Raw genomic sequence first — 26,040 nt, 5'->3', positions numbered from 1 at the left:
TACTGATGTGAAATTCCCAAAGAATCAAAAAATTGTGTTTAAAAAAACAAATCATGCTGAGTGAAAAAGCTGAAATGGTTGAATACAGAAGCTCAGCAGATGTACCCCAATCATGTGTCACTAATCATGTGTTTCTTCATTCAATTAATTTAGAAATCACACTTAACAGAATTCTACACCTTATCAAAGTGACATACAAAGCATCACTTTCAAAAGTACAATTTTATTCCTGACTGCCTAAATGGCTCATATCCATCTCAAAATGAGAAATGTGTTTAGTCCCTTACTGTGAGTTTAAATTGCCTTAACAGTCTCTACATTGTTCTAAATTCCAAATTCAAAGTTTCTTCTGAAACCAAAGAAAATTTATAGATGGGACCCTCTCTGGAGAGCACGTCTAGTGTATAATGAACCAAAGCATGTGAAAATCCCAAATGCTACAGAGTACATATGGAGTATGACTCAGGTGTTAAAAATGATGACATTATGAAATATGCACACAAATGGATGGAATTAGAAAAAAAATCATCCTGAGTGAGGTTACCCAGACCCACAAAGACAAACATGGTATGTTTTATAAGTGGATATTAGCTGTAAAGTAAAAGATAATCATGCTACAATCCACAGACTCAGAGAGTATAAGTAATAAGGAGGACTTAAGAGGGATACAAGATCTCCCTGAGAAGGGGAAAGAGAATAATTTCACAGGTGGACTGGGGGTGAGTGGGGTTAGGAACAGGAAGGAATAGGTAGGGGAGAGGGGAGAAATGACTGGAATTGGGGGGCATTTCAAGGGTGAGGTGGACATTTAGTGCAATGGAAAACCCATGGAATCTATGAGAGTAACCCCAGCAAAGACTCCTAGTAACAGGGGGCATGGAGCCTGAACCAGTCATCTTCTGAAACCAAGCAAGGCCTCAAGTGGAGGGACTGGGACACCAACCCAGCCACAAAACCTCAACCTCTGCTGTGTCAATGTACCACATTTTCTTTATCCATTCTTGTACGGAGGGACATCTAAGTTGTTCGAGGGTATTCTGCTGTGTGTTTAGGTCTTTGAGACATATGAGATTTTCACAGGTTTTGCTCTGTTATGACTATGTTTTTTCATTTTATAATAGTGTTTTCAAAAATTAAATAAAGTATACACTTAATAATAATAGTAATTCATTCATTCATTAGGCAACAAAATGTGGAATTTCTAAGAACATCAATGCTTTAGAATAATTAAGTGTAGAATTAAATTTCAAATAATTATTTGATTGTTCTTAATAAACTAATTTTGATTTAAAGATCAATTTTAATTTTTAATGTGTATGTATGTGGGGGTATATGCATTTGATTTTGTTGGTGGAGGTCAGATGGTATCTTAAGGTACTGGATTTTTCTGAAGCTTGATTACAGGAGATTGTGAGTTGCTCAACATGGGTGCTTGGAACTGAATTAAGGTCATCTGCAAGAGCAGTATACATTCTTAACTACTGAGTCATCTCTCTTGACCCAAGTATTTCTGTTTTAAAGAGTAGAAATAATAAAGCCTATTTGATTTAGATGATTTACACATATATTTAATGTTTTCTTTTGTTCAGGATTTTATTTGAATATTGGTATTTTAAATATGACTTTTAAGATCAAATCAGCAGCAGGCAGTGATGGCACACACATTTAATCCCAGAACTCTGGAGGCAGAGCCAGGTGGATCTTTGTGAGTTCCAAAGCCAGCCTGGTCTATAGAGTAAGGTCCAGACAGGCAAAAAAACTACACAGAGAAACCCTGTCTCAAAAAAAAAAAAGCAACTCAGCACTCAGCAATGAAAAGTATTTTTCTTGTGAGATTTCCAAAATGTTGACAGTTCTATAAAACTTAGGGTTCACTGAAGAGAGATACACAATCAGATTCAATAAAATATATCAGAGAAGAGCCAACAAGATGATCAGGGATAAAGGTATTTGTTTCCAACAGTAAAAACCCAAGTTTCATCCCCAAACCTACATAGTAGAAGGAGAGTACCAATCAGGAAAATTTTCTTCTGGCCTCAACAAGCACACACACACACACACACACACACACACACACACACACACACATATAAAAAGATGAACCAGTGAAAGTTCGTGAGTATTTATAAAATTCTTTTACTCTTTTTTTTTTTTTTTTTTTTTTTTTTTTTTTTTTTTTTTTTTTTGGTTTTTCGAGACAGGGTTTCTCTGTGTAGCTTTGCGCCTTTCCTGGGACTCACTTGGTAGCCCAGGCTGGCCTCGAACTCACAGAGATCCGCCTGCTTCTGCCTCCCGAGTGCTGGGATTAAAGGCGTGCGCCACCACCGCCCGGCAAATTCTTACTCTTATGCTATACATGTTACTATTGAATTTCCCTATGGCAGAGCATTTGCATTTTATACAAATTTTCATTTGGGTCATTTTTATCACTTACTATAGTAGACTATAGGGAACATGCTTCATGAAGACTTTCTGTTTTCACATGCAAGTTATTTTTTGGAAATACTCAGAGAATAGTTTAGAAGCTAGTCTAAACACTCTGTCTCTCTTGCTTCGCTATGATAGAATTATAGGTGAAATTAAAGGAGTGAGACTCACTATGATGAAATAAGAGTGGATATAAATCATTTAAAGGTGGGGGGGTATTTTGGCTCTCAGTCTCTGGGGTATTAATCTACAATGGAGGAAGGATTTGCCAGAGCAAAGCAGTGTATATCAGTATTTGTCTCTGCGTGTGGGGTGGTATCAGTCACTTTGGTGGGGGGAGGTGGATTTCGAGACAGGGTTTCTCTGTGTAGCTTTGGAGCCTGTCCTAGAGCTCCCTCTGTAGAGCAGGGGACTTGAACTCAGAGAGATCCGCCTGGCTCTGCCTCCCGAGTGCTGGGATTCAAGGCATGCCGCCACCGGCGGTCACAGCCACTTTTAGTTGTTGTATTAAAAATGGTGAGAGAGAAACCTCGGTGGGTTGGAGTCGAGGAGCCCCACAGTGAGTGAGGGAGAAACATGCCATGCAGTCAGCACTCACACTCACGTGGAGAGTTTTATTATTGGAGGAGAGGGAGAGGGAAGAAATCACACAATGGCCTCATGGGAGAGATAAAAGAACAAGAGAAAGAGGTTAGAGAGAGAGAGGGAGGGAGGGAGGGAGGGAGGGAGGGAGGGAAGGGGGAGGGAAGGGGGGAGGGCAGGGGGAGGGAAGGGGGAGGGCAGGGGGGAGGGAAGGGGGGAGGGAGGGGGGAGGGAGGGAGGGAGGGGGGAGGGAGGGAGGGAGGGGGGAGGGAGGGAGGAAAGGGGGCGCTGAGAAAAGATGAAGAGAGAGGAAGCCATAGTGACCCCACCTTTTGAGGAGAGGTAGCTACATGGGCTATGTGGGATGATGTTTTCAGGACCCTAGGCGGGCCAAGGTATTGCCTGCTTATTGGCCAGGTCCCCACAGGGCAGGTCTGAATACTAACAATTATCTGCCCAATAATTCCTGGAAAGTCCCCCAGACATATCAACAGAGGAGAGCTTAATGAATCTCTTAGGTAGCCAAACATTTTGGCAATCAAAATTAACCTATGTAAAGGCCATTTTAAATGATAAAATTAAGTTTAAAATATACTTAATGCTATTTTAGTTCTGTGTTTTTAAATGCAATTTGAAGTCATCCGAAAGTAAAAAGTTAGCGCTCGCCTTTAATCCCAGCACTTGGGAGGCAGAGCCAGGCGGATCTTTGTGAGTTCAAGGCCAGCCTGGTCTACAAAGCGAGTTCCAGGAAAGGCGCAAAACTACACAGAGAAATCCTGTCTCGAAAAAGCAAAAAAAAAAAAAAAAAAAAAAAAAAAAAGAAAAAAAAAAAGAAAAAAAGAAAAAAAAAGAAAAGAAAAGAAAGTAAAAAGTTAACATTTTTCTCTCGCTCTATATAGCTAGACTATAAACAAACCTCTATAATGTAAACATTGTAAACGAAGACTTTTATAATCAGTATACCACAAATAAACTTAAGATACTCTTATCACTTTGACTACGCTGACTAATGAGTCCTACTTTTTGTCACGAAACTCTTCCTCACTGTCCTTGCTAAGACAGGAAATTGAAAGAAAAGGCATGCAGGCTAGAGGCAGTAATTGTTGAATATACAATATTGCTGTTGCTCTCTACAGAACAGAAAAGCTACTTAACTCCAATTTGTCTTAGTGCTATTAAACTATGGTGCATTCATTATTCCTCACAACAAAATCCCCTTGTAATCAGGTTAGAGTTGAGAGAATGTGGATGAATTCTGAACGTGAGAGTTTTTGATATGGTTGCCTTGGCAAGGCTGACTACACATTGCATCACTAGATGTTGTCATGCATATTTAAATATTTTTTTCTTTTTCATGTATCAGTTCACTCTTTTCTAATTAATTCACGTTCACAGCATCTGACTGATCACAGGAGACAAATTTCTAATTAATTCAGAACACTCATAGAGGCAAGTATTTTCAATTAAAAGGAAAAAATAAAGGAAACATTGATGATTTTCTCAGAAATCTGAATGGTCCCAGGTTTGCCATTTTACACTTGTTCTGTTTAAGGTCACTAGTGACCACAGTGATGCTCAATCCAATGTCAGTGCGTTAATGCACTAAAAATTGTATTTGTCTTTTCAACAACAATTTATAGTGCTTCTACTTTTTAACATTACTTCTCATTTACTTCAATGCACTTTGTCTTGTTTCCTTACTTTGCATTTCTAGTTTCTTTTTTTCTATTTGTCCATTTCTAAATTAATATTAATTGTTATTTTTAAATGGTTCTGATATCAATCATTTTTCCAACTCATTTTGTTAACTAATCCTCCACTAGCTTCTTAATTGTGTATGCACAAAGGATATTGAAATCTACATACACAAGAAGAAATCTGAATGAATAAACAACCAGTCAGAAGGCAAGATTATACTTTCATAGTGGAAACTCATTAAGACAACAAGTAAGGCTGGACATTTGCATACTGACAAGGAATCTTCTCTAAAGAGTAACACCCTGTTTTCTTGATTTTATGAGATTAGCAGTGAAATATGGGTTCACAGAGACCGAAGTTGTGAGCACAGGGCCTGCAAGGGTCTGCACCAGGTCCTCTGTATATATGTTGTGGCTGTTAGTTCAGTGTTCTTGTGGGACTCCTTACAGTGAGAACAGATAGTACTCTGACTTTTTACCTTCTTTTGGCACTCTTTTCTTCCTATTGGGTTGCCTTGTCCAGACTCAGTTATGAGTGCTTTTGCCTTGTCTTACTGTAACTTGTTTTGTCCTCTTTGGCTGTCATCCCTTGAAAGAAGAGGCTGAGTATTGTGGAATACTTTCTTCCTGGCATGTCATGACTTTTGCTCTATTGGACCCTAGCAGCTCTGATTATTAGTCTAAGATCTGTAATGGATGGATGCCATTGACATTCATCCCCTGAGCACTTCCATGGTTGATAGAAGCAAGAGACATTTGCTTGAATGATATAGGCTGGAAAGATGCCTATGCTTCTGTAGATAATCCCTCACTCAAGCCCCTGTATGTAACCCTAGTAATACTAAGTAGGCAACCTGGGAGAAAGGAAGAAAGGAAGAAAGGAAGGAAGGAAGAGAGGGAGGGAGAGATGAAGGAAGGAAGAAAGGTAGGGAGGGATAAAGGAAGGAAGGGAGGAAAGGATGAAAGAAGGGAGGGAAGGAGGGAAGGTGATAATGGAAGAAGAGCAATTAGTTGGAAAAAGAAAAGGATCAGTGGCAAAGGGGAAGCAAAAAAATGGGTTGTGTGCAAATACTATCAAACTGCAATAAATATGTTTATAAAAGCATCATAATGAAACTCACATATATATATAAAGAGTATTAAAGCTAATAAAAACATAAATAAAAAGAAAAGAAGTACAAAGGAGAACTTGGGAAATGAGAGGAAGATAAAGAGAAGAAAGAAGGAAAGCGTAAAAATAAATACAAATCACTGTTAATTTCTGTTTATTGGCTTTGTGAATCAGTATGTTAATGCTGTAATGCAGAAATGAATAACAGAACTAAAATTAAACTAACAGTTAAGTAAAATACTTTGAGTTTAAACCCCTGGATCATTGTATCTTCACTATAATTGCTTATAAAACAAAGATGTTATTTGCTAACTAAAACCTTCCTTGGAAGTACATGTACCAACCTTTTATTATTCAGTCAAAATTTGACTCAGAACAACAAGAAATCTAAAATTACTTTATTTTGTGGAAATCCTTTATCTTTGGGGTCTTAATTTTAATGAGCCTCAGCCCTCATATCTTTGCAGTAAGAGAAGACCCATTGAAATTCCGAATGATGCTGAGCAATAACTATTGCTGCATTAGACCTAAATTGTTTCCACTATATCATGTTGTGGATTATGCTCATTGTTAATAATAAAGCTGATTGGCTGATAGGTGGGTAGGAGAGATTGAGCATGAGAGCCAGACTAGGAGAATTATGGGGAGAGGAAGAGCAGAGTGAGAGAGTAGCCTGAAAATGCAGAGAAGAAAGATGATACCATGCTGAGAAAAGGTATCAGTCACAAGACTAAATATAGATAGGAATCATGAGTTAATTTAAGTGTAAGAGTGCTGTGTATATCGTTCTGTATAAATAAAATGCTGATTGGCCAGTATCCAGGCAAAAAGTATAGGTGGGACAAGCAGATAAGAGAATTCTGGGAACAGGAAGGCTGAGTCAGGAGATGCCAGCCTGCCACCCAGGGAGCAGCATGTAAAGGCAACAGGTAAAGCCACGGAACTCATGGCAACATATAGATTAACCGCAATGGGCTGAGTTTAAGTGTAAGAGCTAGTCAATGGTAGGCCTGAGCTAATGGCTGAGCAGTTTAATTAATATAAGCTTCTGAATGATTATTTTATAAGTGGTTGTGGGGTCTGTGGGGCTGGGCAGGACTGGAGAAAACTTCAGCTACATAAGAGTTAGCTAGTAACAGGCCTGAGTTATCAGCCAAGCATTTATAATTAATATAAGCCTCTGTGTGGTAATTTGGGAAGCAGCTGCTGGATATTGGGAACAGGCAGTTGGAACAGGAAGCATCCATTTATAATATCACAACAGCTCTCCCACATACAATACATGAAAATATAAGGTGTAGACATGAGTTTAGTCCTTGCAACTGCTCTTCCAAATCTGCCTCCTAAGACTCAGGTGATTTCTCTAAAATAACCTCAGGGCTACTTGAGAAATAGAAGGAATTAAAAAAAAGTACTTGAGACCACAGTAGTATTTATTGTTAAAACGCCGTCCAATGACCAGCCAGAAAACTCAGTAGCATGCAGTACTGAGAGCTCACTGCTCTTGTGTCTGCTGCCAGTGAGATGAGTCTAACTATCTTGTATGAGACAGCTCATGCAGGCACAGATTCATTGCTGTCTATTGATCAAGCTGGGGCTAGTCTCTACTCCTTCCATTTCTCATTCTCCTCCATACACTGAGCAAGTTATTTCAGGCATACCCTGCTAATTGTGATGCCGCAACTATGTGCAGTACAATGAGCCCATTTCATGCTTCTATTATCCCATTAGCCCATACAAATCTTGTACAAGAATGTAGGATAGATCACTCCAATACTTGTGGGAGCTCACCATGATGTCTTGTAGTAAAACTATGTCAAAAGGCAAGGAAAGATTTGGCATCATCTCTCCTAGATCCTACATTTCCAAACATGATATAGTTCTACTTTCATTTCCCATTTTATATAGTGAACTACACACACACACACACACACACACACACACACACATTCAAAAAAAAGTTAAATAAGTCATATTCAACAGAACAGAAACTTCTTCAAACTCCATTACCTTTCTGAATCAAATCTTTATTTACCTTAATTTAATTAAAAAATCAAGTCTGTTTAACTAATTTGACTTTGATGTTTTGGAAATCAGCACATGCTTTATACCATGAGTAGATCTGAAACACTTCCTAAAATTCACCTTTGGATTTTATGATGCTTTATTAGTTACCATTCTTGTTGCTGTGACAGGGAAAGGTTTATTTGGACTCAGATTAGAGGTACAACCCTTTATCCAGGGGAAGCCACACAGCAAGACTGGGGCAGCTGATTACAGCACATCCACAGCCAGGAAAGGGTTAACTGTTTGCACTCAGCTGGATTTCTCCTTTGTGTTCAGTCCATGGTAACCTTTCCATCCTTCCCTTTCCTTCCAGAAAATCTTTCTGGAAACATCCTGATAGTGTGTTTCCTTGATTCTAAGTCCATTCATGTTGGTAATGAAGACTGAGCATCACAGCTACACTTGTAAAAATATTTGTTTGTTCTAATTTTTTCTAACTCCTGTGTCTTCTTCAGTCTCACAATCCCAGTAATATTATCAACTCTTCTAACAGAAACCCAGAAAAAAAAAATGTCATTTGTTTGCCCTTCTTAATCAATGCTGGCCTAGTCAGTTCACTCACACAGAGGATTAGAATACTGTATTTTTAAGTTGCTTTATGTTTGAGAACTGAGCCCCTGCAATGTAGTTATCAGCTTTGCCATTAAACAGCTTGGTGCTTTCAATTACACCCAAAGCTAAGTCCATTCTGTCATCTGCATAGAGTTTCAGTAGCACAGGGTACACTGAACCAATGAGCCACACATTGATAATTTCTTCAGGAAAACCCAAACTGTATATATTGTTACAGTGCCAACTACTACTCCTGATTCTGTCTCATTTCTTTAAGTCATCCTTGAAACAGGTACCTTTAGTAAAAATTAAATTAAGGTAAATAATTCTATTTTGAGAAGTTAAGTGTCCCATTAGAGGTATACAGAAAACAGAACTTGCATTGAGAACCTATAATCTTCCTATTTCCTAATACTCAAAAATACCATTGTTGTTTTTTCCCCTTACATAGGATGCAATGGAGTCATCAAACAATGAAATAATGGGACCAATGGGACATAAGTAGTAAATTTTAGACACGAGAAACTAATCGAATTTTGTCTTATTTCTTCCATATTTTTGTGGTCCAAGTTTACAACATATTCTTAAATCATGATCAGATTTCTTCTGAACTCGAGGAAAGATACACAGATATGGCAGAGAAAATGCATACAGTTGTTAAATGTGCATTGTAAACCAGGTATAGTCAGAGGTGCTTGGAAGCAAGATGTAAAGGAAGCACGGCTCTGCCACCCACAGCTGACAGGCTGCCCTACACCCCTGTTTAAATAGGCTTAGCATAGGATAGAACCACCTGCAAATGTTTCCCTTGTCCATGATTAAATAAAATATGTGTGACCACCATACACTCTTACTGCCACCGAGATAACAATCAGAAAACTATTAGGAAAAAATAGAGATCTCATGTTCCAAACACTGTATCTGTCCACAGACACCTAGCGGTGTCCACAGTTCTGTTTTCCAATCATAAGGATTTTCAGCTGCATTTTGCTTCTCCAGCCTGATACCACTATTCTTCCCTTACCTATACTTTATGGAGTGACCCCTTGAAAATCTCATGTTTTTTCCCTAAGCATTGAAATCCCAAATCAAGAAGGTAGTTCATGAATCCTGCACACATGTTTTGGTTAGTTTTCGGGGACTGTGTGTGTGTGTGTGTGTGTGTGTGTGTGTGTGTGTGTGTGTGTGTGTATCTTTGCAGATGCACAAACACTAAATATAATTCATTCTATTTTTCCTTAATTTCCACTTTACATTGTTAATGGGTGGACCGTGTCAGTATTATATATGTGGGAGAGAACGTGTGGACACTTGCATGCCATTTCAAATGTACAAACCAGAGGGCATCTTTCACTAGGCCATTATCTTCTTCCACTGTGGGTTCCAGCAAATAAATCATATTATCAGACATAAGGGCAAAGGTTCCTACTCACTGTAATAATCAATTGGAGCAATTATTCTTTAGACATTATTTTGCTCCATCACTTAAAGAGTTTTGTTTTTCTCTGATGAACATTTGATTTATATAATGTAATATGAATTTGGATTATTTCTGCATCACTGGTGAATGGTAATCAATATATGATAAGAGGACCAGCTTTTACTATTAAAACAAAAAGAAAAGAAGAAGAGAATCTGGACCCCTTTGTGCTTTGTTTAAATGAACAGTGTTTATATTGTTCCATTTGACATTCAGATAAGGGGTCTTCACCCTTATGACATAAGGCACTTAATTCAATGAGTATCACAAACTAGGAAAAGAAGTAGGCAGAGAAACACATACACAAATCAAGAGCTCTAAGGAAAATCATTTTAAATTTTTATGGGGGAAGCCATTCAGTGTGCAGAAAATCAAAACCAAGCATGTGGCTTCATGGGCTTCTTGCCATTGCCTTTGAATTGTTGAGTTACGAAGAAGAAGAACCATTTCACTTAACAAAATCCAGATCAGCTCCAAAGCTCTAAATAGCATACGGGGAACTTAAGAGATATTCAGAAGAGAGCAAAACACAGAGCCATCAACAGTAGAAGCAGAAGGCCTTCCTCCATATACCAGTTCTATAGCACTTAGTACACTCTGCCTGTAGACACAGTGGAATTACTGTGAAGTGTGATGCTCATAAACACTTTTTAAAAAGACTTTCTTGAAAAATGTAAAATCCTAAATCCCAGAACTGGAAGGTAGAGCATGCTGGAAAGCAGGAGCATCCCAGGGACTCAATTGCCAGTTTTTATAGATAATCTATGAGCTCCAGATTCCACAAGAAAGTCTATCTCAGAAATTAAAGGTGGAAATCAATAGAGAAAGCCACTTAACACCAAACTGTCGTCTCCTTTTGCATATTCAAAAGTACACACAACATTCACCACACACATGTACATATACACACATTTATGTACATGCACACATAAGAGATGAAAGTCTTTTTCAGGTACTGAAGGTATTTATCAAAGATGAGAGAATTGGGTGAGCTTTCAGGACTTTCACTAAATCACTCTTTGCAAGCCTAAAAAGAGTAAGATGGACCTTGAAGGTTCAGAAACCCTAACTAAATTTGATAAAAACAAGTTTGGTATTTTCCAGGATGGTATTAAAAACTATAGCATGCTTTGTTTCTCCCCATTCCATCTCTAGAACATACACTGCAAATAAAATGAGGTACAATTAGTAGATCCTCAAAGGTGCGTGGCCACTAGGTATTGAAAGGCTTTTCCATATAACACAGATTTGAACTGCTGTTCTATTCATGATCAAACAAACGAGATGTAGGAATCTGAACTACTGTCTTGATAATTTCAGATTGTCCCTTCTGTTGTAGTCATGAATTGCATATCATTGATCAGAGTAGTAGGACCTATAGAGTCATGTGAGAGACTGTATCATATGGCTTCAAGAAAGCCTTGCTCCATTATGTGTGTTATGACAGAACCTTCCAATGGTAGATGCATGATTAAAATGTTTCTTTTTAAGAAGTTTTAATTACCTGTTCAGTTTATGGAGGAAGTTAAATGTATCTTTTTAGTCTATTCAAGCTCAAAATAACATGATACCTTGACTTATCAATGCTTTAATCTCAAAGGGAACCTATTTTCTTTTCCAGGGTCCATTGATTACTTTTGAAGAAAAAAAAATCAACAAATTCTTAAACAGAACTTATCAGTCCATACTTTCTATGTAGAGCACAGGTTAAACAAAACAAAAGAGGCAGGGAATAGTGACAAAGTCTTTGTCCAGATTCTTATAAATGATTTGTGTAATGCTTCTATTGATCCTCGGCACCCATGTAAAACAGCCGAGTGCAGGAACACACACTTGTAAAACAGCTGGAAAAGCAGAAAGAAGTATCCTGTAGCTTGCTGGTCAGCTGGTCTAGTCTAATCAGTGATCTCCAGGTTTAGTGAGAAACTGAGTTTCCAAACTACAACAGAGAGTGATTTGGGAACAGACCCACTTTTGATACCAGGCTTACACACACAAATGTACATACATGTACAATTTAATTTTTTTCTCCATATTCTCTGGGTAGTCTTTTTGTGTCTTAGCTCTTACGGGACTTTGTTTAATAGAAAGTTTTAGGAAAAAATACAAAAAACATGATTATTGACTAAGGGATTTTTTTGCACTTTAATAAATATAAACAATATCTTTTTGAATAGATATTGAGTAAAAAAATAAAATATTAAATGATCAATATGTGTTAAATGACCACAGCATTTTATATTTTGTCTCTTAGAGGAGAAGATGATTAATAAACTAGACATCTAAGCTTGGAAATTTCGATAATTATACAGTGATAGTCAGAAGGCATCCATGAGGAAGAGCATAATGAACATAATGACTTTTGTCAGGCTTCCATGTGATGTCCTCACATTGAATCAAGTAGAAGTCATCATGTTTTGCAGTATTTATAAAGATAATTAAACTCTAGATGATTCCCTGACAACATGATTATAATGTTCATTTTAAAGACCAAGTCCCTATTGTATGCAATACTCTGTTTCCTTACATTTTTATGATAAAATGTTCTCAGTTTACATTTCTATCTGCAGAGACTTCAGCCTCCTTCAGCAGGTTTTCTCCTTTTATTTTAAATACTGGAGTTCCTCAAGTTCGGATACTAGGCACTTATACAACTTAATATCCACTTTGGAAAAAATTTCATTTCTTCAAAAGCCTTTTGTTTGCTTTGTATTCTTCAGCTACATCTCTCGTCTTTCCTAGCACTCTGTCTCAGTGCTCAAGTTTTCACTGGATATTACAAAGTCCCTTGAGTCAATGGGTCTGAAATTGGATGCTATTCCCCAAACAGGTATTGTGCCTTGTTCTTTAGAGCCTGTAACAATTCCACCCACTTCACAGAGGAGGTTGTGCTCTGCCTGCTATCTTCCTCTCATTCAAATATGTTGGGAAAAAAATCATTAAATTATTTGTTTCACGTCTTGAATGTACATTATTATCATAAATCACACACAAAAATCCCTTGACAGGTAATATATCTAGAGTGTTGATTCAAATAATGTCTTTACAAATAAAATTCAGATGGAAAGACACTGTTCCTTAATTTTAAGGAAGTACCAAAGCCTGTGCTGAGTTACTTCTCACACTGGAAACAGTGAGTACAAAGTAGCCTGATCATTCGCCTGCAGCTTTCTGCAGACACCCAACCACACTCTGCCAAGGTTTGTGCTTAAGGAGGGAACTGCAGACCATCTGGACCCTGATAGCATCACATTTAAGAAAAAGAGTAAAATTCTTGGTTTGGTCCTTGTAATTCTGTTTGGTGTTCTCTGAACTGTGTGTCCATTCTGTTTGTTTCAGCAGCCTCAGTCTTGGCTCTGTCCTCAAGAGCTCACATTCCCTTCCTTGGCAGTCTTTGCAAATCACCCTGGCTCTGTCAGAAATATTTGACTTCAGCTTCCATATCTATGCATGATTTCTATACACTTCACTTACATAAGTTCTATTACACTTCATCAGAAAGACTCTTATGACTACAAAGTCTAGATATTTTTCATTACACGTATGTCACTCTACAATAATATGGTTTCTTCATAGACCATCATAACTTGCAATTATAAACTTGCCTACTATTTGAATAGTCTCCAGAGAGTTTTAGGATCACATTGTAGTGATCATGCCTCTATTAGTCACCACTCCATCGCCTTCGAATAGGGTGGGAAATGAATAGTTTCACAGTAAACATGAGTGAATGTATTACAAAGACATTTAGGGGGGGACTCTTCAAATAGATTTCAAGTCTGAACTAAAATAGCATGTTATTGACACTAAAATGGGGAAATCAAAGCAATAGAAGGAAACAGCTATGTTAAAATATTAATACCCCTAATCCAGGGATGTATGGGCTTTAAAAAGAGGGCATACAGTTGGGTGGTTGGGTAGAGGGATCTCTTGGAGGAGTTAAGAGATGAATGAGATCAGGACATGTTATTTGAAGCTTAAGATTAAAAAAAAACAAGAAAGTAAAAATTATGTAATGCTTTTGAAATAATTATTGCATGTATATAATGTCTTAGGGTTGGGGGCCTGTGGCAATGACTCATCAGTTAAGAGCAGTGAGCAGCGGTTTCTCTTCTAGAAGACCTGATTTTGATTCCAAGCACCCATGTGGCAGCTCGCAATCATCTGTAACCCTAGTTCCAGGGGATCTGAGGCCCTCTTCTGGTCTTCCAGGGCACAGACACAAAAGTGGCACAGAATCATACATGTAAGCAAAACACCCACACAGAGAAAATAAACATTTTAATAAACAATTTTAGAAATGTCATCTCTCATGTATGCCAATAATTTTACATAAATCTGGAATCCAGTTTTATGCATTTTGTGACTCTTTTTTTCCCACAAACTGTGATAATTCTTGATATTTTTCCCTCCAAATACATTTTAGCATCAGTTTGTCAATGCTTATCAGAAAACTTGCTGAGATTTGCTGAGATCACCCTGAATCATGAGCCATCTTGGTGATAATTGATGACCTGACAATAATGAGTTTCATATCCAGAAACTCCATTTATTTATCTATATCCTTGGTTATAATTTTGTAGGCTTCATTTAAATTTGTTGTATCTGCACATAAGTATTTTATTTGGAAAGTATAAATAGTAACATTTATAATTTAAAGCTGCAAATTTTTATTATTGCTATCTAGAAAGAATGATTTTAGTATATTAGTCGTATATCATGGGCCTTATTATTTGGAAACAAAGCTTTGGATTTCTTCTGCTCTGTGTATTCATTCCTGGATCTTTTTATTAAATACCATTAGAAATGATATTGGCTTTATGATAGTTTGTACACATTCTTCATTAAATTGAGAAAGTTGCTTCTGTTTCTAATTTCTGTGCATATTCTTTGTAATAGGTGTTGGGTTGCTCTGACACATTTCTACCCTGGCTGTATGACCATGTGATTGCTCTCCTTTAACTGGATCAAATGTTCTACACTGGGTGGTTCTCAAAAGTTGAATCATTTTGCATACTTGCCATAAATGACAGCCTCCTATAGTTTATAATATTATTTGAGTTGATGAATTCACTCTCCTATTATTTGCTGCAAAGTTTTGTGTTTATGACCAGGACATACACCTATAATTTGTTCCCCTTTTATTGCTATTACTTGATTTGAGTATTTGGGTGATACTGTGCTGAGATTGACTAGGAAGTGTTCAGTCTTTTCAAGCTTCTTAGTTTCCTTTTATTATTTACTAAAGCATTCACATTAGGTATAGGGTAAAAAGGACCTGAAGAAAATGAGCATTTGCTATACAGCCCTATGATTCACAGAGGGTGGACTTCCCAGGGTCCTATGATTAGGGCCAAGTCTATTGGGGATCCTGTTCCTCTAGACTGTGGACTTTGCCCATCTTTCTCAGTGCTCCACTCCCACAGAGCAACTACAGGAGGCCAGAGTTCTTTGAGAACATGAGATTTTCTCATTCTTTCATTTTATTGAAATATTAGGAATTATTCTGGATTTATTTTTGAATTCCAAAGAAATAAGAGAACTTTCCTGAGAATTTATCTTAGAAAAATTCTGTATTTTAGACAACCCTAGATTTAAATTTGACATGTAGTAAATCTGTTTTAGATTCTGTCTGAGTCAACCATTTAAGAGAACTGCTTTAATTTATTTGGGCTAGAAAGTAGTCCCTCAAGAGAAAGTAATGGTAATTTTGACTTAATAATGTATAATCTAGGTGGGGCCATTTATTATAATTTATCAATGATATTACTAACAGCTAAATGTATGAGGAGATTCATACCACAAATTCATGCAAACTTTAGACCAATTAAAGTTTCTACATCTATAAAAATATAGATACCTTTAGTAATGAAAACTCTGAGCCACACAGGAATTAAATCACTCATATGGTGTCAAAAACTGGATCCAAAAATAAATATCTATGATAAGCTTTCACAGATAAACATTAAGGAATGTTTCATTTGTATTTCTTCATAAATGATGTACTGCCAATTATCAAGATTCCATTAAAATGCATGCATATTCTTGGCTCCATTCCTCCATTTGGTGCCAAAACTGGAACTGGCAATGTATTTCCTGATTTCTGGTTGTATCCTTTATTCACTCGGACTGACAAGCTATAGAAGAGCTCCTGCAGATGAAGACAAATCCTGCCACAGTGCACAGCTGGTACTCGAAATGTTACTGCTGAATAGATATTTTTAGTCATTTAATTTTTGCTCTGTAAGCTGGATTTCAGCTTGCTTTTCTGACTGACACATATTGTTCCCATCTTTTTCTTCTGCCCATGATTTTCTTTGGGTATCCATTACAAGAATATTATGTGTTGTTTTAAATTACATATAATCTACAAAAGGAAAGCAATGGGAATAAAAGTGGAGTTTATCCCATGAAACATACTGCTCCATTTAATGTAAGCTACATTTTGTTAACTCTCTGCTTCAATATTAAATCACATTCCCTATATATGCTGTCTTACTATTAATATAGGATACATCACGTTAACATAACAGAAGGTGATGGTATGAAGAAACTCTCTCCAAGTTGTTTCATGAGGGGATGTTTTTTAATATCTAGAACCATAGATCAAAGTTTCACTGATAAAAGGATACAATGGTTTTGATTTAGAGAATATTAATTGGACTTTTACAATGTTGTTGACAGCAAAAATTAATAACTTCATTGACTGGCCTTAAACTTATTTTATGACATACTATAAAAATAAAATATTCTATTTTATTCTTAGATCAGATGTGATCTAAGAAGTTGAAATAAACTACATAAATTGTGACCCTTTGATCAGAATCTTAGTTTTTAATTGCATATTTTCAAATGAATAGTTAGGCAGAGAATAATGTTCAGTGCATCTACAGAAAACATTTAATTATAAAAATATTACTCTTGCCGGGCGGTGGTGGCGCATGCCTTTAATCCCAGCACTTGGGAGGCAGAGGCAGGCAGATCTCTGTGAGTTCGAGGCCAGCCTGGGCTACCAAGTGAGTTCCAGGAAAGGCACAAAGCTACATAGAGAAACTCTGTCTGGAAAAACCAAAACAAAACAATATATATATATATATATATATATATATATATATATATATATATGTGTGTGTGTGTGTGTGTGTGTGTGTGTGTGTGTGTGTATATGTATATATATATATTACTCTTATCTAATCAATCTAATTTTCACATTCAATCTGAAATTATTTTTGAGGTAAAAATAATATTTGTTGTACAGTCATATGATGCATAAATATAGAAACAAAAACTGTAACTTCATACCAGAATAAAAAGTTCTACGTATTATCATATGCAATATGTTGGGTGTACTTTGTTTCCATAAATTCATAGAAAACTTATTTAATAATGTATGGTAGACTCTTAACTCAGGTTTTATATTCGTTTGCTGTATCAGCTTTCATAAGAATAAAAAAATTCATACAAGATTGAATATGTTTCTTTCCACGTTTAACAGATAGGTAGAAATATGTATTTGTGTGTATGTGTGTGTCTCTGTGTGTCTGTGTCTGTGTGTGTGCCTGTGTGTGTGTGTGTCTGTGTGTGTGTGTCTGTGTGTGTGTGTCTGTGTCTGTGTGTGTGTCTGTGTGTGTGTCTGTGTGTGTGTGTGTTTCTGTATGTGTGTGTGTGTGTGTGTGTGTGTGTGTGTGTGTGTGTGGTGTATATGCATCCTGGTATCTGTACACTTGTCAAGGCACATGTGAGAATATCAGAAGACAACCTTGGCATCAATCCCTGCACTCCATCTTGTGTGAGATAAGGAGGTTTGTTGTTCACTGCTGTCTCTACCAAGCTAGCTGGCATAGGAGCTTCCAGTCTCCTCTCTCTGCTTCTCACCTTGCCTTAGAAGAAATAGAGTAACAGATATGCAGTATCACACTCAGCTCTTAGTGGCTTCTGAGGATTCTAACCCAAGAAGATCCTCATGCTTCTATGGCAAATGCTTTGTGGACTGAACTTTTTCCCAAGGCTGAAATAATTGTTTATAAAGGGAAGATTAGAGATCATCAAAATGATGGTCCATATGCTCAAACAACAAGAACTCAAAAGCTACTGTTGCTAATCACTAGTTACATAACTACAAGCAAATTTGCGTAAACTCTCCTCACTGACTTTCAATTTCTTCTTTTATAAAAACAAAAAATAATAGCACTTACTATACAGTCATTAACTTAAAAATTAAATGTAATGCATTTAAAATGCCCAGAACATTATGTAGAAACAGTGAGGACTCCATATATATTGCTAAATATTATGTTACCTCTTTCATTTGTCAACTTTACTACTTTATACTTGAATAAATGTAATATTAGCCCATGTTTTCAAATATGTATATAGAGTTTACCTTTTATTTTTCAAAATCTCTTTTGTTGTACTAATAGTGCACTTTATTTATTATGTTGCAAGCTGACACAGCAAATTGAACCATACATGCATATGGCCATAGAAATCTTCCTGCAGTTGAATAAATATTCCAGCATTATAAAAAGTCTTTAAATGTAATTTCTAAATAACGACCTTTTGAAATTTGAACCTAACATTTATAAAAAAAAAAAAATACCGACACCAACTAGTGCTCTTTACTGTAATGCTAATTTCTTTATGTTCTGACTGCCTTCATGAGGTGTTTGTCTAATTATTCTTTTATCAATAAAAACTCAGGAGAAAAGAAATCACTGACTTCCTCTTTCTCTTGTTCCTTGACCAAAAGGGCCAAGAATCTCTCTAAGCCTCTTCCTACTACTTCCTATGTCTCTCTATGTGTCCTTGATCCTCCAAAACCTCTATGGCTAATTCTAGTCAGCTAGTAGCTAGCTTTGATTCAAAGTAAGCTTTATTGTTAGCCTCAGGATTATCAGAGTGTGATAGAAACATCCCACAACATTTCCTCATTTTGTCTAAATAAAAAGGGAAAGTTTTAACTCTACCACAGTAAAACTATATACAATAAAAACAATTATCAGATAAGAATTACATTCACAATATACAGTCCATTTGCATTTGACAAATTCAGAGAAAATATTTCACTATATATCTCATCTTGGTGAGTCCAAAGTTTTGTACCTAATTCACTTTCTATCCTAACTTATATTACCAACCAAAAACTACCTTTTAAACCTCAATACTTTTTCTTGATAAATAATTTAAGGGTTTTGTTTGTTTATTTGTTTTTCAACCTTATACATTTTATATCTTATACCTCTTCTGTGAGATTCTTTTCTGAATTTGGCAAAAAAAGAAAAATGTAACTATAACTATCTCATCTTCAACGCCATTAGAGATGTGAGAAGAATATAATAGTACCCAAGTAAAAAGGAAATGCAGAGCAAACAACCTCCAAAACTATAAAAATGACAGAAACAGCTGGCTGCCTGGACAGTCACCCAAGTTTCCTCTGCAATATGTGGCATCCACCTTTGACCTAGAAGTCTAGAATACAGACAGACATTTCTGTAAAGCAGGAATTTTGAAGGACTGACCTACCTTGTCTTGGCAAAGTCTGGCAATCACTTTCTTTTGTGCTCTGCTTATCCAATTTGGAATTCATACTGTCAGAAGTCGAGGCAAAGGAATTTTCTTGCTCATTGGCTAACTTTTGTCATAAAGAAAGCAAACTCCATATGGATATTCTTCAATGATCATCATCTTTTCTGACGTAGATTGCTGCAGCCAGGAGCAAACATGTCTCACTGTTATGAAAAGCCTTATGTTATTAAAACATTTTAAATGCAATATTCTATAAATTTCTGAAGTGTCTGAAGACCACCTATCTATATAAAATATATCTCTGACCTTAAAACATACCTAACATGACTACAAGTTTGATTATTAGATGACTAATTATTTACCAGTATTTCTTAATTATTTTAAATAGTTTATAATAGTAACTTTCAAGGTCTAGAAATTTACATTATGTTGTTAAATGAGCTGTATAGGTATAATACCTTAAATAAGAATAAAAACATATGTCCAGTATAACAAAAGTAACCTTAAATTTATATCAATATACAAAGATACCTAAAATAAGAGTAGAAACATGTATGCAGCATAGCAAAAATAACCTTAAATTTATATCAATATACAAAAATCCAAACCAATATAAAACATTTAAGACTAGTAGTTGTTTTTTAAAAGTAGATTCAGTAATCCACCCTTTGATCCTATCATTCCTATATTCCCCTTTTTCTTTTCAGAAAGAGATCCTTGAATCTAACCTCTTTTACTTAGTTTTTTTTTCCCTGACCATGACCAGTAACAACTTGCAACTAATTGACAATGGCAAACACCCATAATCCACTGAACATCCAAAAATGACCCAGCCTACCTTTTGGAAATGTGGTCTTCATTTCTAGACTGCTTCCTCTTTTTTGTGGCACCTTTAAGGGACCCTGAGAAAATTGAGATGATGGTCAAGTCCTGGAAGAGCTAGATTTTGTCCAGTCTCACTGTGATGGAAAAGTTGGGGCTTATCTGAAGTCCTGACTGGAGTAATCTAAAAATATGGGCCATCGAACTGCCTCGAAATTATCCTGAGCAGCTTTTAGTTCAAAGTTGATCTTTGGGTGGTGTTTGTCAGCTTAATGGTATTACCACATTCCAGATGGAATTGTTGTTTTGAGCCTCTATCATCCATTTGAAGACTAGAAAGGTCACTCTTAGGAATGACCACAGTTTACTCCAGGAAACTGAAACATTTTAAATATCATATCTAGCAGATTCAGACAGGTTAAAGGACCACAATTTGTTAAGTACATCCAGGGCACATGGACTTAATTCCTAGTTACCTACATCAGATTCAAGCCATAAGTCATATACAGGAAGCTAGATGAAGCCTATTTCTAGAATTAGTGATCTGTATGACCATTAATATAATGACAGAAAGATTAAATATACATTAATCTTATAAATTTTGAGATAATATTTATACCTTAAGAAAAATGTTAAAGAGTCAAAATAAGACCGAAGGATTATGGCATTTGTCGCAATAGAATAGTCCCTTAATTTTGGTTTTTATTCTGCTCCATACCAGGTGGCTCTTCTGACATGAGCCAGAGATTTTGGATTTTCCATTAATAAGTATGCTTGGATTTAGAGAAGAAGAGAGCCACACTGTAACTCAAGAGCCAACTTTAATTTTTAATTGAATTGAGACTACAAAAAGACTGTCTTATATGTCTGTAGAGAATAGCAGAAACAAACATTTGGGAAGATTTATGAAATTTTATCTTATTGGAAATGTGCTATACCATTAGGTCAATTTATTTTTCTTTCTTTGGACATTTTCTCTGAAAAATTTATCCTTTTTCTTCAGATGTCTCATTTGCCCAGTAGTCTTCAGATTCCTTAGTTGGATGCCTTTATTGTCCTAGAAAGAAAAACACAAAACCCTGCCCCAACCCTAACTTTGCCAATATTCCCTTTTGGGCATGTTAATCTGGTCAAACAAGAAGTATTTGTTAGTCTTATAAGTCAGTTTAGAGTTAATGACCTAAAGTGTTTTTAGAATTATTCTTTATCAACAAAAACTCAGGAGTCAGCTATGAATGATCAGAGAAGCACCAGAAAAGTGACAAGTGGCCTCCTCTCTCTCATTCCTCCATCCAAAAGAGGCTAAGACCCACTCTAACCTCTGCCCTACTATTTCCAATCTCTCTATCTGTCCTCAGTCATTCAAAATCTCTATGGTTAATTTTGGTCAGTTAGTGGATAGCTCTGTACTCTGATTCAAAGCAAATTTCATTGTCAGTCTCTGGAGTCAGAGCTATCAAAATATCACACAAGAATGACCATTCTTAATCAATAAGTCTCTCCTGTTTGAATCTAATCCTTATCAATCTTTATGGTATCCATAGTGTTTCTTCTTCTATAGAAACAAAATCCAAACTTCTTCCCCAATGTAACATATATCCTGGCTTCCACTCAGAGGTTAGCACATCTTTAAAGTATACAGGCTGAGTAGAATAAGTTCAGCAGTTTTCTCTACTGTCCAATGTTTCTCTGCAGCCATTTTTTTCATTAGCATTTAAAATTTTCAAGTTAATAAAGCACTGTATAATCTATCTCTGAGGGTTTTACTGCCCCTTTCTGTTTACTAAGAACATCTTTTAAAGTATAATTCGATTTGTTATAACTGTTTGTCCTCCAAAATTATGTGGCGTACCTGTAATATGCTTTATGTTGTAATATGTGAAAAACTGTGTCATTTTACTAGAGACATATGCTGGAGCATTGTTAGTCTTAATTTTTACAGGTATCCCCAAAATCAATTCAAAAACCTTTTCTATATAGGTCTTTAATTTTTTACTCTGTTTGTGTGGCAAAAATATCCATTCTAAGGTATTGTCTTCTCTCTCCATAAGAATTCATGTGGGAGAATGTGTAGAAGATAAAATAACCAGAATAAAAATCAAGCTCTGGATTCAAACAATCCATGTGTGCATCCTGTAATTTTTTTTTCTACCAAAGCCAATTCTTTCTCAGCCTCGGCTGATCACTTTCTTTATTACCTTGTAAGATTTGAAATATATTACTGAGTTCTTGAGTGGTCAATCCAATTGTGGATCATAACCAGTTACTATCTCCCAGCAATTTTTGAAAATCATTAAGAGTTTGTAATTAGTCTCTCCTGATTTGTACTTTCTGTGGTTGAATATGTGTAAACCTAGCTTGTATCCTAAGTAATTAACAGAATCTCCTCTTCATATTTTTTCAGGAGCAATTTGTAATCCCCAGGAAAGCAAAATTGTCTTTACTTCTTCAAACATTTTTTCTAAGTTATCTGCATCTGAATCAGCTGGTAAGATATCATCCATATAATGGTAAATTATTATATTGAACTTTTTCTTTTAGGCCCCAAAACACAGAGACTTATTATTAGTTATAAATGATTCGCCTAGCTTAGGCTCATTTTTGCTAGCTCTTTTTAACTTAAATTAATATCTCTCTCTCTCACTCTCTCTCTCTCTCCATTCACTTTAATTCTCATGCCATCTCTAGCTTTTAGAGTTATATACTCAAACAATCACAATCCCCCCCCACCTCCACCCTGATCACCAAGCCTGAATTCCTGTGTGGTCATAAAGGCAGATAAGTGTTTTCTCAGGCAGTGATTATCAGGCTTCCAGGGTCAAACTGAGGAGTGATAAGAATCACATAAGGGTCTGGGTTACCTCACTCAGGATGATTTTTTTTTTCTAGATCCATCCATTTGCCTGCAAACCTCATGATGTCATTGTTTTTTTCTGCTGAGTAGTACTCCATTGTATATATGTACCACATTTTATTTATCCATTTTTCAGTTGAAGGGCATCTAGGTTGTTTCCAGGTTCTGACTATTACAAACAATGCTGCTATGAACATAGTGGAAACACATGAACTATGAACCAATGGCTGAGGAGTCCCCATGGAACTGGATCAGGCCCTCTGGATAAGTGAGACAGTCGATTAGCTTGAACTGTTTGGGAGGACCCCAGGCAGTGGGACCAGGACCTGTCCTTTGTGCATGAGATGCCTGTTTGGAGCCTGGGGACTATGCTGAGACACTTTGCTCAGCCTGGGTGAAGTGGGGAGAGGACTGGACCTGCCTGGACTGAATCTACCAGGCTGAGCTGAATCCCCAGGGGAGTCCTTGCCCTGGAAGAAATGGGAATGGAAAGTGGATTGGGGGGAGGGGAGGGAGCAGGAGGAGGGAGGACAGGGGAATCTGTGGCTGATATGTAAAATTAAATTAATTATAATTTTTTTTTTTAAAAAAAGAATCACATAGGGGACAGTAATTGTTAATTATCATTTGCAACCAAAAGGGGAAGTGACTAGTGAATTAACTAAAGACTAAATTCGGGTAATATCTAAGAAGAGGGATCTTATGTGCATATAACTATAATCTTAAACATGATTGGTAGAAAAATGTTAAGAATCTATCATTTGCTAGGTCAATGGGAGAAAAATAAAACTGCCTTCTTTTTTCCTGTGGCTCCTTTCTGTCCAAGCTATCTGCCGTTTTTCTGCAGGGTGGGGGCAAATGTGCTCAGTCGCTAGGCAACCTATGTACAGCTAGATGCCTCTGGTGATAGTTAAAGGGAGATCTGGAACTAGAGCTAAGCTTAACTGGCACATCTGCCAGGCCTTCTCAAATGGATAGTCTGAATGCTTACATCTGTTCTTAGAGAGTAGAGAGGTATCTCTGATAAGGTACTTTCCTCAGAGATTTTCACTTTTCTTTCTGCATGTCTTACTTTTCCTGCTTTCTCCACTATCTGGCTGGCTGGCAGCTGCCTGGCTTCTTGCCCCAGGTATGTCCTCCTCTTTCTCCTTGTTTTCTTCTCTCTTCATCTTCTCTCCACCTTCTCTTGCTCTCCTATTCATTCTCTGCCCACCAGACTCACCTATCCTTCTTCTGGCCAGCTATTGGCCATTCAGTTTTTTATTAGACCAATCAGCTGCTTTAGACAGGCAAGGTAAAACAAATGCAACTCATCTTTACATAATTAAACAAATATCCTTGTATATTTAAAAAAATGCAACATAAAGAAAATGTGACACACCTTTACACGGTGAAAGTAATATTCCTCAGCATAAACAAGTGTAACACATCTTTGCCTAGTTAAAAAAAAAAAAAAAAAAAAAAAAAAAAAAAAAAAAAAAAAAAAAAAAAAAAGCACTCCACAACAAACTACAGATTGAGGAAACTATTTATGGAGAGGCTGATCTTGGGAAATTCCCATACCTCTACCCTTAATTTGTTGTTCTATGAACCTAGCTTCCTCTCTCCGCCATGTTTTCCATTGTAACTGAGGACCAACTTCCAGTATTGCTGTAGCTAAATCTTTCCAGTCTTGTGGAGTAATTCTCTTCTGAGTTGCCCATGAATTTAACATCTGCTTCACAAAAAGTGCATGCATACCATATGAAACTACTGCTTCCTTAAATCTCTTCAAATCTAACATTTCTACTGGATTCCAAAAAACTTCTAAATAGCCTTGGGGGTGCATATCATCTGGTGGTTCTTCTTGAATGGTAACTGGATAAATTAATGTTGGTTTTCTAATAACTTTGGGTCACTTCCCTTTGGTTTCATAATGCAATGATGTGGTAGGTTCTGCTCTAAACTCTGTCTATGTGTGAACATTTTATCTTAATTTCATTAGTAGGTCTTTCTAAAATTGTGTTTTATCAGTCAAATTTTTGTAGTTGACACTGATATCAAACCACTTTTTTGAGGATAAAACATGAATTACCAAACTGATGGTGATTATAATAGGTATTATGTCAATCTCAGCTAAGTTGATTATCTCTTCATTTAATTTTTCCATTTTCAAACCACCCATTGTGGAACCATCAGAGACCTAACTCCCTGAATTATAATATTGCTCCCCATTCTTAACGTGGGTAAAAACTTTTTTTGAAAAACCTAATTCCCCCCTTAAGAATCCCTAAGTGTCTCACACACCTCTTGAAAATGACAGTAAAGTATGAGAGTGAGCAGAGAATGTGGGTGACGCACACCTGGCCAAGGGCAGTTGCAGTTACTTGCATGTAGCTGGGGGCTGAGAGTGTGTGGTGGCAACAGTAATAAAAGCCTTAGCAGGTGTCAAGACAGCTGACCTGGTATGGCACCAGCCCAAGGAGGAGGTCCTGGGAACCCTTAAACCCTCCAGGAGAGAGAGCAAGCGCCCTGAAAAGCACAGGGACATGGGACCATTGTGCAGAAGAATCCTGTGTGGCTACAAGTCAGGGCATGGGCCTGCCTCAATGACCGAGCCAGCCAGTGGTGGGTGGCTAACTCCAGCAGTGTTTGGGGTCCAGCTGCCTGTGGTGTTCAGGGCGTGGTCTCATACCCCACACTGGGTGCCAGATGAAGTGTTTAATTATTCTTTTATCAGTAAAAACTCGGGAGTCAGATATTGTGGTAAAAATCTGATTGATCAGAGAAGCTGCCGAGAAGGGACCAGTGACCTCCTCTCTTTCTCCTTCCTCAATCCAAAAGGGTCAAGAATCTTTCTAAGCCTACTCCTTCTTGTTTCTCTCTATATGTCCTTGGTCCCGCAAAACCTCTGTGGCTAATTTTGGTTAGCTATTAGCGAACT

General features: G+C 36.8%; 1 long non-coding RNA gene across 1 annotated transcript in view; it reads right to left on the bottom strand.

Moving 5' to 3' along the window:
- Nucleotides 1-20,351, bottom strand: part of LOC119087515 — a 44,351-nt gene extending 24,000 nt beyond the window's left edge. Inside the window, exons 1-2 of the long non-coding RNA XR_005090981.1 lie at nucleotides 20,280-20,351; nucleotides 19,439-19,618 (exon numbers count right to left, since the gene is read on the bottom strand). This is a non-coding gene — a long non-coding RNA (uncharacterized LOC119087515). The remainder of the gene's footprint in view (nucleotides 1-19,438; nucleotides 19,619-20,279) is intronic.
- Between the last annotated feature and the right edge of the window lie 5,689 nt (nucleotides 20,352-26,040).

Source organism: Peromyscus leucopus, chromosome 3, assembly GCF_004664715.2.
Source record: "Peromyscus leucopus breed LL Stock chromosome 3, UCI_PerLeu_2.1, whole genome shotgun sequence".
Taxonomy (NCBI): Eukaryota; Metazoa; Chordata; class Mammalia; order Rodentia; family Cricetidae; genus Peromyscus; species Peromyscus leucopus.
This window is presented reverse-complemented; position numbering and strand designations above follow the sequence as displayed.